This window comes from Camelus bactrianus, chromosome 1, assembly GCF_048773025.1.
Source record: "Camelus bactrianus isolate YW-2024 breed Bactrian camel chromosome 1, ASM4877302v1, whole genome shotgun sequence".
NCBI lineage: Eukaryota > Metazoa > Chordata > Mammalia > Artiodactyla > Camelidae > Camelus > Camelus bactrianus.
In genome coordinates, this window is record NC_133539.1 from 39673428 (window position 1) to 39686700 (window position 13273).

Consider the following 13273-nt stretch of genomic DNA (forward strand, 5'->3'; position numbering starts at 1 on the left):
TTCTGAACCCTCTGGGTTTTTTGATTAGTAGAACTGGGAGAATAACAAGTGCTGCCTCCTAGGGCTGTTGTTAAAATTAATGCAAATACCAGCAAGTCTTCACAGACAGAGGACTTCCTTAGTGCTCGACCCGCTGCTCACTTTGAACAGTACCCAGGTCTGTGGCTCTTCTCCCCAGGGTCATCTGATGGCACGCGATCATGGTGCTTAGTGCCAAAGTCTGGAGTTATTAATGCTGTTAGACAATGAATTATTTCACAAACACTGAAATTTAAAAAGTATTCACAGCCATCCAAGTATGAAGACATTTTTAATACACGCTTTTCTCAAGGGAGACCCACTTCCTGAAGAAAAGGAAATGCATGTCTCACCTTCGTTATTCTCCCTACAGTAACTTCTCCTCCAAAAGATGAAAAGCCCTAACACGTTAGTCCTTGAAGGGCAGAGCCCAGGAATTCCGGTGTCTGAACAGCCCCTACTCTTTCTACTTAGGACCAAACCGCCTGCCCCGCCTCGAGTCACAGAAGTCCCCGATGCGCAGAGCAAAAGTGTTTACTTCGGCCGCCTGCCTGCCCGGCGGGGAGGGGAAGCACCCGAGCCGCCCCTCACTTTCGCCCCTGCAGCTCAAACTAACCAGGGCGGGATGGGAGTGTCTTCTTGGCTGGGGAACTTGATCCTCCTACCTTGTCCCGAAGCCACCCGCCGCTTTTCCCCGGCCCTCCCTTCGTGGTGATTTTCCTATCCGGGACGCCCGGAGAGGGCGCGCGGCTGGTGTCCGCCCAGCCCGAAAGGTAGGGGCTCGGCTGCTACCCGGGGAACGGAGAGCCCCACTGCCTCCCGCCGCATTGCATCTTCCTCCGCGAACTTGGGGGCGGCCGCGGTCATCACGCAGCCCGCGCCAGCCGCCGAGCAGGAGGAGCTTCCCCGCGGCTCCGGAGGCGCTCGGCGCTTTCGCCCGGAATCGGGACCCGCGCGCGGCGGGCGCGGCGGACTCCGGGCGGCGCTGAGCCCTTCCCGGCTGCCCCGCTAGGTCCGAGGAGACTGCATTCCGCCTGCGCCACCTTCCTCCGGTTTCCGCCGGCCGCGGGCTTCGGCGGCCCGATGCTGCAGGCGCCGCGGGAGAGGCAGCAGTGGACTGGAGCGAAGGGCGGCGGAAGAGCGGAGAGCGGCGGGCCCCCGGCCGCGGAGCCCGGCACCCTCCTGCGGTCTTCACGCCAGGGCCTCGGCGGGTAACTCCCCCGCCCTCTTGGCTGCGGGTTTGCGTCGCCGAGGGGAGGGAGGTTGGGGGTGAGGGGAGGGAGGTTGGGGGTGCGGGGAGACCCTCGGGCGGTGCAGCCGCTGAGGCTCAGGGTCAAGGGCGGGGGAGGCGCGCTGAGGTCACTGCCTCTGCACGCATCCTCCCGACCCCGGGAGCTGCGGGGGGCAACTCCGCGACCCCTGGGTTTACGGGGTGGGGAGCACCGGGGGCGCAGTGGAGCACTGGGGCGCTCGGAACCCGATGCTCGCCGGGGAAGGACGCGAGGGGCGCCAGGCGTTCGGGCGCTGGAGAGGCCGACGCGGGTGGCGGGCTCCTCACTCACTATTGTTTTCTTGTAAAAGGGTCTGTACGCTAGCAGGGGTAAGAGGTCTGGAAGGTTCTCTTCTTTTACCTTACAAAAATTTCCGAGGCACCGTTTTTCCCGCCACGGTGGAACTGGACCTAACAAAACCAGCCCCAAGGCGGTTTGGGGGAAAAGGGCGGCGGTGAGAAAATTGCAGTGCCTGGGCTGCCGTTAGTTTTCAAGAAAGGGGAGAAGAAACTTGTGGTTTTGAGGCTGATTGTTCCAGAACTCTCAAGATCCCAGTCCCTTGTGTGCTGTTATTTTGGCTTAGAATATCTATAAAAAGCGATTTTCAGAAACTAAAAACAAACCCAAAGCACATTTGGGGGGGGTCTTCAGTAGAAGAGGGGGAGAGGTTGGGGACGGGCGTAGAGTAGCTGCTGTTCAGAGATAATGTTTTTTAAAACGATGCTTGGAAGTGGGGATAAGAATGACATCTTGAATGCCAGCATGTTAGAAACGACATAAGCAGCAGACTCTAGAATCAAAAAGTCACATTGCTGTAAGACGAATGCAGTCCCAGCTGTAATTAGGTAGTTAAGGAAGCTACATTTCTGCCAGAAACTCCTCGCCCTCTGGCCTTTCACACCAACGTTCACACTAATCTTCAGGTGTGAGAGCCTCCTTTACGAGGCTAGTTTGGGTATTTGCCTTTCTGGTCTTCAAACTTTCTCTCCCAGCTGCAGACCATGGAACTCTCTTTTTACATGGAGTTGTTAAACATGTGAGAAGATCTGGTCAGGCTACCGGGTTGTTTTCCGTTTGAAAGCATGCTGATCTGACATTTGTAAATGGATTTGTTTTCCCTTCCTTCTCTTCCTTTTTGTCTCACCGACAGCTGCTTTTAATACCAAGATCTGCAAAAGAGCCACCGTTAGATTGTTATCTAGTTTGTCCTCTCTGAATAAGCCTATTGACCTGGGAGACACTTTAGATAATGGAAACTGGTTTATAAGGAGAGAACTTTTCTAGAAACTGTATTTTCCTGTTCCGGCTACCAAAGCTGTCCTTAATTGTGGAGGGGGAGGGAAGGTCTTCACTGGTTGCCTAATGGGGCTTCTCTTGAGCAATATTTTTACCATCATCTCATATTGTACCATGTTTATTATGGCGCAATAAAACAAGACTGCTTTTTTGACTATTTTTCAGTAGATTTGTTGGAAATAATTTTTTATGCCCCCAAATCAGTACAGATCTGTGGGCTCAGAAGAGAATAGACAGTACTGGCAGAAGAATGCCATTAAGAGACATACCATTTAAAAAAAAAAAATCAGTCTTTTGTGGAAATTGCAATTTTCCTGTTTTCTCCCTCCGGAAATTAGTGGCAGCTCTTTTCTTCTGTTGGAGATGTTTTTGTGTTCCATATCATGTGGGATATTCTGGGAGAGAAGTGAAACAATACCGTATTTCCGATATTTCTCTGATAAGCATTATCTGCTAACCATGCAGGTTACCACCTGGCTTCTGTGGATTTATGATTCCATCTAGACTGGGGACCAGAAATTTGTTTCACATGCCTTCCAGGTGATGCTTATCAAGGTGAGGCATGCACAAAACTCAGGTGGCACCCACTGTGATTCCCCATGGGTTCCCATATCCTGTTTTCCCAACAGCCCTATGAGACAGGAATGTTTAATGTGATTTTATAGTTAAAAAAAACTGAGACTACCCGAGGTTAAGGGACTTAGAATGGATCACAGGAAGGTCACTTCACCACTGCCTTACACCATTCCAGACAATTGCACACACTTCGGTTATATATCACCTGATCAGAATTTACCTCTCAGACTGGCCTTCTTGAGCAGGTGCTCTGCAAACTTTGTCTTTCCTTCTGACAGCTTCAGACTTTCACCAATTAGTTATCTTTTATCTTCTCTACATCTTTGACATGCCCCTTAGATGTGCTGTGTCTGGCCAAATTCATGACGTCATGTTATCTTCGATGGCTTATATTCTGAGAGTTTGTTTCACTCTGAATATGTTTTCAAAGAAATTCCTACTCATCCTTCATGCTGGGAAGATGTATTCCCAGATCTACATCCCCACCCTCACAGTTGAAGTGAACCTCTCCTATTTATCCCAACTACAGTGGATGACAGCACACACTGCAATTTCCAATTGAATTCTGACAGATTGAAAATAAAAAGTATTTAATTGAGGGTGAGCTTAAGGTGTGGAGTAGGGTGTATGCATTGGATGTTATGGTGTTCCAGTAGAAAACTGTCATTGTGGTTTCTTATCAGGGTGTCAGGAGCTCAGTGCCCTCAGTGTGATAGTTTAGCCAATGTTCTTTCCCCTGACAATAACTCCCCGGTACTGAATCAGTGGGAGTATCAAAACTTGGTCAAGAACTTGGCTGCCATAGGGGTGAGATTCTGGAGTTGAAGTTATGAAGGTAAAAGAGAGTAAAGGGCAGTAGGATCTGAGTCTCTTTTCCACATCCATGGATCTTTTTTTAAAGAGCTTTTGGTTATCCAGGGAGGTATGGCCCACTTACTGTTTCCTGCCACAGCCTTCTGCATCTGACCAGGGCCTTTCCTCTTCCAGGACCATTGGGAAAGAGGGGAAGGAAAGTGCCCAACCCTTAGATAAGGATTTTCTTATCCTAAACACTGAAAAGCTGAGTGAAAAGGGTCCCTTTTCCCTCCGTACATCTGAGACATAGGGTGCCAATGACATTGTCTCCTTCAGTAGCTTGTAGTAATACTGGGTTTTGACGAACTCTTTCAATATTGATTTAGTTTTTATCTGGTTGGGACTGGAAAGGTCTGTAGAAGCTGAGGGAATAAGCCTCCAGGGGAAGAGGTGGCAAGGAAGCCGGAGATTCCTCCAAGGGAGGCAGGTTTCTCTCACCTTCCTAGGCTGGGGAAGCAGATCCGGGGCTGGTATGGCTCTGGGTGGTGGTCCCTGCACTCAGACCAGGCAACAGGGAGCAGACAGTGGTTTTGCAATGGCTCTTCAGTGACTTTCTCCTGCCGTCTATAAGGGAGGACTGGAGAGTCAAGCAGTATTTACTGAGTACCCCCCGTGGAACGGGAGACATCCTGGGTGCTAGGCATGGGGGTGCAGCATTGAGCAAAACAGATGAAGCCCCCACTCTTATAGAGCTTTTTTTTTTGTGGGAAATAGACTTAATAAACCGGTTACAAATAAATGAAAAAAATTTTTTCAGATAGAATGAGTGTTACAAAGACAATGCAGTGTGCAGGGGGTGATGGAAGCTAATTTAGAGCAGTCAGAGAGCTCCTCTGAGGAGAGGATATTTGAAGTGAGATGTGAATGATAAGGAGCCATTCAAGGGGAGAGCAGAAGGAAGAGAATTCTAGGCAGAGGAACAGCACCTGCAAAGGCCCTGGGGCATGAATGAATTTGGAGTGTTTGAAGAACTTGCACATGGAGATGTAAAAGGGGAAAAGATAGGAGATGAAGTCAGTGAGGTAGGCAGAAGACAGCTTATGTGAAGCCTTCCAATCTTAGACAGGAGTTTGAATTGTGTTTTCAAAGAGTAGGATGCCACTGGAAATTCTAAATTAGAGACTCAGTCTTCACCTGGGTGGGTGATGGGGTTTCCCGTTTGTCTTATAGACACACATGTACACATGTGTATTTTCACTCTCAGTTTGTTTTTATTCTCCCTGTTAATTGGCCGTCACTGATTTCTTTGCCCTAGACCAGGGCACAGGCATATCCACATGGAGAGGCAGAGCTCAGAGAACCCTGGACAGGGGTCCTCTTATCCTCTGAAATAAATCCATATACTCACTCAGTTTCACCTTCATGCATGGAACTCTCCATCACTGGCTTTGACATCTCCACCGCTCTCCAGACTGAGTCTCTGTCTCTAAGTCTCTAGGTTGGCTGGTCACATCCAAAAGTAGATCCTAAAAATTAATTATCTAGTCAAATCAATCACAGTTGGTATCTTTTGCTAGACAGTGATGTCCCAGGAGGGGAGATTCTGAATAATGGGAAGGTCTTGCCTTTTCCTGAGCTCCCCTTCCCACAGGCTATGCAGTCTGTTATGGGAGGTCCAGTTTCAGGGGAAATGTGCAGGACTCTGTAATAGTTGTCAAGGCACTATTCTGTGCCTTAGAACTTTCATTTCTATTGTTCTTTGTACATGATCTTGGCAGTCCTAGAATAGCACTTAAATCATGAAAGTTTATGTCCAAGTTAGTATCTCCTAGTCGCACTGGTTTATCAGAAAGGAATAGAAGCATTTTATCAGCCAACTTTTGATTCCTAGATTACAATTTATAACTCTTGGGGGAAACTTAGTATGTACTTCAGAGAGAAAATTGTTTTTGAGATTCTTTAGCCAGATGCCCTGCTTATTTATGAACATACATACTTAACTAATGTATATAACTTAACAGCTCACTTTGAACTTTTTGTTTTTTTTTTCTTTTTTCTGATTGATGTCGTGGCATTAAATCTGAAACAAGTTTCTATTTGAGAGGGCAATGATGATGTCTTGTCTTGCTCACCCCGTGTCCTTGGTATCTGGTGTAGTGTCCAGAACATTATAGATAGAGCAGACATTTGCCAAATGGCCTGACCAGGGTTCATGAATTAACTCACAATGTAAATATCTTAGCTCAATTGTAACTTCTTTATAGCTGTTAGGATTCATCTTTATAGCTCTTAAGATTATCAGTTTGTCATCTCAAAAAATGTGCCCATTGGAGAAGACAGGTGAAAGGTGAACTCATTACTGTAGATTTGTCTATATTAATTAAAACCCTTCTGGTTTTGAAGTGTTTTTTTTTTTTCTTTTAGAAAATAATATAGTGTTCTTATGCTGACAGATAAGAGACTAGTATGTGAATGTTATCAGATCAGGATATGAGAAAATATTCTCAAATTTGTTTTCACGTACAGTAAACTTTTAGGACAGCTTCATAATTCATAATGTATGATAATTCGAGTTGGGTTAGTCAGGTTTGTGGTTACGTTACTGAGGAAATAAGTGTGCCAAGAATGTGGATAACAAAATCACTTAATAGCACAGTGTCTCACATCCATGATTTCATGCCCTTTCATAGGCAGAGATTTGCACTGCTTAAGTTCCAGGGCTTGTTATGATATTTCTTAGATTTCTATTGGGTATCATTTAACCTAGCTGGAGACATAAACAAATGCCCTGGAAATAGAAAGCTCTCCTCATCAAGCTCGCCAGAGCTGGGAGGGGTTCCTGCCTGGCAGAGCGCAGTGGGAGAGGCCCAGTTGTGAGCTCTTGCTGGGACTCTGAGTGACAAAGTTTCTTACAAAGAATGATGTTGTCAGGGGGCATATACATAATTTAAAAATTCTGAATATTGAAAGAGTCTACCTTTTAGATTTGTTTTTTCCTGTCCCTCAAGGACGTGATGCCATATAAATACAGCCTCTTGTCTCTGAGCTGATTTTACGGGGTCACCCTCCTTCCACTGCATCCGATTCTAGTCCTCAGAGAGGTTATCTGCTCACAGCTTCTGACGGTTTGCTGGTTTTCTTCTTAGGAAATATTCTATTGCAGATATTTAGGCCAGCACCATAGAAGGTGCTCCTTTTATTGAAATAACAAAATAAAGTATAAAATAGTTTAAAAAGTAATACAATATAAAATATAATAAATGAAATAAAATAAACTGCTTTTATTAAAACCTGTGCCGCCCTTTAGGATTTGAGAGTCCTTCATGTATCAAGGGATAGAGGAAGCAAAGAGAAGGGAATTTGTATATTTTCTATGCTCAGCATAGAGCCAAAGACTAAGAGATCAGAGATTTTAAAAAATTCCCTGACTTCTTTTCATGAATAATAAAAACTTAATATAAAATATAGATAATATAGAAAATATAGATTATATAATATATATTATATAAATATAGATTATAATATATAATATATATTATATAAATATAGATTATAATATAATATATAGATTATATATAATTATTATTATAATATAACAGAGATAATATAAAATTATAAAACTGCACTTAAAAAATGGAAAATGGGTTATCCAGTTGCATTTAGATGAGAGCAATGAGATGACAATCCAGGCATCTCCACTGATTTTTCAACTGCTTGTAAGCAACAGCAGCTAATTTATATAACCTTATTTAATTGACAGACTCTGAAAGTTAAAGGGACTTTCTGTTGTCAATGTGAATGATCGTTGTGAGATAAAGAACACCACCGTCAAGACACTTCTGATACTTGGAGCCAATATTTCAGGTCAATGTCAAAGTGAGTTAGCTAATCACTCTTGTTTCATCCCAGCTATGCTACAATTAAATTAGAAATAATTGGATTTTTTTTCATAAGCAGGATGTTAAGCGATATGTGTAATTTCTCATCATGAAGGACCTGTAAATGTTTTCCAGGCCCTGATTTTTTTGGAGGAAAAGTCTGACCCTCCCACTGCAAAAAACCAATAAACAAAGGCCAAAAAACCCCACTATTTTTGCAGAGTTGGTGGGTGGGGCTCTTCTGCTTTAACCATAGGTAATATAATTATATTATTATAAAAAGCTTCTACCCAAGTTCTCCATCTATGATCACCAATACTCCTGTCCACACACCTTTCATAATAACATTCCTCAAGCGTGGTTTTCATTACGGAAACATTTTTCTGCTCAGAAATCCGGAGAATTTCTCCCACGGCCCTTTGAAGTTTTCTGCCATCCTGCGTTGCTGACTTTCTTTTCGCCCTCCGGTTGAACCTGTGGTCTCTGTAACTCGCCATGTTCCTCTGACACTCAGCGCTGTTTTCCTTCATTCCACACTCCCCCATCAGGCCAGATTGTAACCTTTTTTCACCTTCAGGGCTAATGACTGCACAACTCTAAACAAAATGCCTTACATTTCTGAGCATCACTTTCGTTATCTATGAACTTGAAATAATGTTCACATCACAGTTATGGTAATTAAAAAGAAAACCCATTTAAATAGTTCAGCATAGTGCCTGACAAATATCAAACATTTAATCTATGTTACTTGACACTACTATTATAACTCTATCATTATAACTGTTCTTCCTCAAATTGTTCAGCATGGACTTTCTCCAGAAAGGCCTTTCTGTTTGACCTTCTCTAGTTCTGATCTTTTCCCCAGTCTGCTTCCTCTTAGCACCTGACTTCACTTTGGAGTCTATTAATCTACCCATGTTGTTGTAGTTCTTTAATTATTTTTCAGTGAACAGCAACAAGTATTTGGGCATTTATCATGTACCAGACATGGTGCTATTTATAATATAGGGGGTCCATGGACATACAGTGGAGAGGTGCAGTGTGTGTGTGTGCACATATGTAAGTGTGTGCATCTGTGTGCACACATGGGCTCCAGGTGGAGTTCGGGGGATGAAAATCTGTTGGTTGAATAGCACTATGAGTTTTTCAGAATAAACTAGCGTTAAGAAGTAAAAACTACTCTCATCAGATATCCATTAAAAAAATTAACATGTTTGTCTTTTTTTCTATAGTTTAAAAAATATGATATAGTTATCTGTATTTTTTAATTTGCATTTTAATTTATTTTTATTGAGATATAGTGGATGTAGAATATTACATAAGTTTCAGGTGTACAACATGGTGAGTCATAATTTTAAAGCTTATGCTCCATCTATAGTTATTATAAAATATTGGCTATATTCCCTGTGTTGTACAATATATTCTTTGCTTTCATTTTTTTAGTGAAGTATAGTTGATTTACAATGTTATTAGTTTCTGGTGTATGGCATAGTGATCCAGTTATATGTGTGTGTGTGTATATATACACATTCTTTTTTATAGTTATCTGTATTCTTGGAACAGCTTTGCCCATTTTGCCTTCTTAGAAGCTCCTCTATCCTCATCCAAATGCAGGGTGAGAGAAAAAAAAAGAGCAGAATCCCAGTAGATGATTCCAGTTTATGGCGGGGAGGGGGAAGGATGGGAAGGGACACTCCAGGCAGCAGGAACAGCATGATCAAAGGCACTGAAGCATGAAACAGTGTTGAGTATGACAGAGAACTCTGCAAAACTGGGTGCTCATAGGGCATAATGTTCGAAGTTAAGTGTTGGGGGAGATGATGCAGGAGAGAATAAGACTCAGATCTGTGGCCTATATGGTTACATCGCCCTAGAAGGATGTATACTTGGGCTGCAGGTCTATATGGACAGTTTACACCAATCAAGTTCTGCACGTTGCTTCTAACGTGGACTTGGATTTTGCATGTGACATAGAATACATCTCTTCCACTTGCTGTTTTCATAGGAAATGATGAAAACATTAGTTAATGGTAATGTGTAATTGATGTTAATGCTCTCATTTTTCATAACCTTAGTGTTTGAAAGATAGAAATTTGTGAAGTATCATTTGAGACTTCTGAAGCATGGCTTTCTGTATGAAATTTGAGAGTAGAAATGGGCTTCAGTAGGACAGAGACACCCCGGGAGAACCATCAAGAGGACCACTACAAATTACCACCTTGAAACTAAGTGGCTCCCTAATACATTTCGCACCCAAGAAAGCTACAGCTTCATAAAATTATATGCTTGATAATTTGTATGTAAAATTTGATCAATAATTGATTTTTATTTCTATGTTTGCATTGCAATTAAGTTTTGGCTTCCTTCCCCTCTCGACTCTTGTTCCCCCCTCTCCTTTCCACTCCCATCTGTAAGACAGTTTTTTATATAGCAGTATATTATTCAGAGCTGATGCAATATCGGATGTTAAATGTCTGAATTATATCTAATTCTAAAAAATCTTAAGTGTTTTCATTCCAGAAATATGTTTTCTACTAAGTCTGAGTGGTGTTCGGTATATTTTAACTCTGTCTTTTGGTGTTGATTTCTCTTGCTTAAAAATTAAGCAATAGGACCCAAGACACCCTAACCACAAGAGCTTAAAATTCCCAGAGGAGAATTAGATGTGAAAGAAAAAACACTAGAACTTGATCTGTAATTAGCCTGAAAATGGAATGTGTGGGAGAGGTCTGCAAGGAGGCTAGGAAAACAGAGGGCAACGGCAAAAAGTGTCTTGCCACATTTCCAGCACTGCTGAGGGAAGAACGCTTCCTTACTATGAGCCTGTGGTTATCAAACAACTTTCTTTTTTTTTTTTTTTCCTTGTTGTGATATGATTTTAATGACTCTTGCTTATTTTACATACCATAATTTTTTATTCATACTGCTGCTGTTGGAAATTTTGCTTTTTTTTCTCTTTTTTAAACATAAATAACTGATATAAATATAATCTAATATATGAATATTTTTACACATCATTAATTTACTTTTTCCTCAGAGAAAATTCTGTAAGTAGAATTGCTGATTCCAAATTGATCAGTATTTAAATTCTTTGAATATTCAGTTCCTTTCCACAAAATTTGCAATCTCAGTAGTAATAATGTGAGTGCTTATTCTGAACACATAGTTAGGAAAACACCCCTTTATATTATCCTGAAACAATTCCAAAGACCTCAGCTCAACTTTAGATTTAGTTTTCTTGATGTTACTCTTATTATTCATTTGTATTTGTCATTTTTATATACTCAGTTGGCCTTTGAACAATGTGGGGGTCAATCCACCTGTATTTTATCTATTTTATTTCCATTTTTCAGTTTTATTAGGTAGAATTATTACAGTCAGACAACTTTCTTTCTCTCATGGATTTGCCTGGAGAAGTTGTCAATCTGCCAGTTTAAATATATACTCCTTGGCAGTTACATTTTTCTCATTATAAGTGGATTACTTTGGCAGTTCCATTTATACACTAGCTCCTAGCAATTGAACAGCTCAGGTAAACCGACCGCTCGAGTGTCTGAATCATCAGGGCTGAGGCTAACACTTGGGTTGGGGCTTCTCCCAGAAAATGGCCCTTTCTGAGGTTCTACCAAGTGTGTTCACGCTTGGCCAAAATGTCTAGCGTTCTAGTTAAACTGGAAATGGCTGTGCTATATAACCTGCCCCAATAGCCAGCTGAGACGTTAGGCCTGTGCTCACCCAGTAGACTAGAATCTGCTCGGAAAAAACAAAAACAAAAACAAAACCCCAAAAAACCGAATATAGCTAAAGGCTAAATTAAATAAAAAGGTATGTCCAGCAAACTACCCCCCCCCCCAAAAAACAACCCACCTCTATTTCTTGGACAGCTCCGTTTTGTCCAATGTTATTTAAAGTAAAGTTCTTATGGAAGTGTATCAGACACAGAGGAGTACACAAACCACATAAATACGGTTCCATACGTTTCCTCCCGGCGAACATGCCCACGTAACCTGCCTCCAGGCCCTGCCCTCCGGGAGCGCGCCGTGTCCTCCTCCCCAGCCACTGCTCCCTCCTTAAAGGAAACCGCCATTCTGACTTTCACCACCATAGGGCAACTTTTTTTCTACTTCTCTTTAACTTGAATTAGCACCCAGGTATTCTGAATGGCTCTAGAGCATCAGTGACCCTCTGGCTGAGGGCAGGGACTGGGCATCCCCAGAAGGGTGTTATAGGTTGAATTGTGTCTCCCTAAGAAGATGTGTTGAAGTTTCAGCTGCCGGTACCGCAGAAAGTGACCTAATTTGGAAACAGGGTCATTACAGGTATAATTAGTTAAGATGAAGCCATGCTGGAACAGGGTGGGCCACTAGTCCTATATGACTGGTGTCCTTATAAGAAGCATCTGTGTGAAGACAGAGACACGGGGAGAGAGCACTGTGTGAAGACGGAGGATTGGAGTGTTGTATCTTCAAGCCAGGGAGTGCCCAGGAGTGCCAGCAAACCACCAGAAACTAGAAAGAGGCAAGGAACGATGTTCCCCTGCAGGTTCCAGGGGGAGCATGGCCCTGCCAACACTTGGATTTTGGACCTCTAGCCTCCAGAACAGTGAGATAATATACTTCTGTTATTGTGAGCCCCCCTGTTTGTGGCACTTTGTTCTTGCAGCCACAAGGAAATGAGTGTAGAGGGTTTGCGGAGGGCCTGGTGCCCTGACCCCTCCCCTCTGCAGCCCGAGTGCAGCTGGGTCGGGGTCCTGGCTCCACCCTGTCCAAGCTGCTCCTGTCTGGACTGGCTTGCAGATTGCCCTGCTTGCTCTGTGTCTGTGATGTGCCCCACAGGAAGACCGATTTCATTACTATTATATGGCTTTTTCTTTATTTCTTCACTCTACTCTTCACTGGTGTTTTCAGACTGAACCAGTTTGGTTTCCTGACATAACCCAGACCAGGCTTTGCAAACCAGCCCTCTCTGCCTTCCCACTGTTACCTATCTGGGTCTCTGCTGAGGTGTCCTTAATCCATCTTCCAAGACCCAGACTGGCCCATATCCTCCGTCTAGTTTCCTCTGGTTTTTCTGGTCCAGAATCATCTTAGATAGAAAAAAAAAAAAAAAAGAACTTTATTTTTGAAATGAAATCCCTATTTTCACATAGTACAGCATGCTATAAATAAAGGTTTCATTTTTCTGTGCTTAGGCATATCAAAGACCAGTTCTCATTTCAGGAAGTAAAGCCTTCAGCTCAAGAAGCAACCCAACAATTAGGCCTCAGTTAGTAACAAGGAACTACGCAGAGCATATTAGATGATGGATTACTTTCTTCGGCCAAGCATTGGTTTTAGATTGCCTTACAGCTGATCTAGTTGTTGTTCAGGGCAGAGGTTCTGGTGTTAGGGCACTGATAAGGACTGCACTGTTGTGAAGCAGGGCAACTGCACAGACACA

General features: G+C 43.0%; 1 protein-coding gene across 11 annotated transcripts in view; it reads left to right on the forward strand.

Moving 5' to 3' along the window:
* The first annotated feature begins 367 nt into the window (after nt 1-367).
* ST3GAL6 (ST3 beta-galactoside alpha-2,3-sialyltransferase 6) overlaps nt 368-13273 on the forward strand; it is a 64969-nt gene continuing 52063 nt past the window's right edge. For 3 of the 11 annotated variants that reach the window (XM_074361762.1, XM_074361809.1, XM_074361827.1), the window contains exons 1-2: nt 801-1229; nt 3051-3140. The gene's annotated coding sequence lies outside the window, so the exon portion shown is untranslated. The other 8 variants (XM_074361745.1, XM_074361799.1, XM_074361819.1 and 5 more) reach the window with 5 other exon arrangements.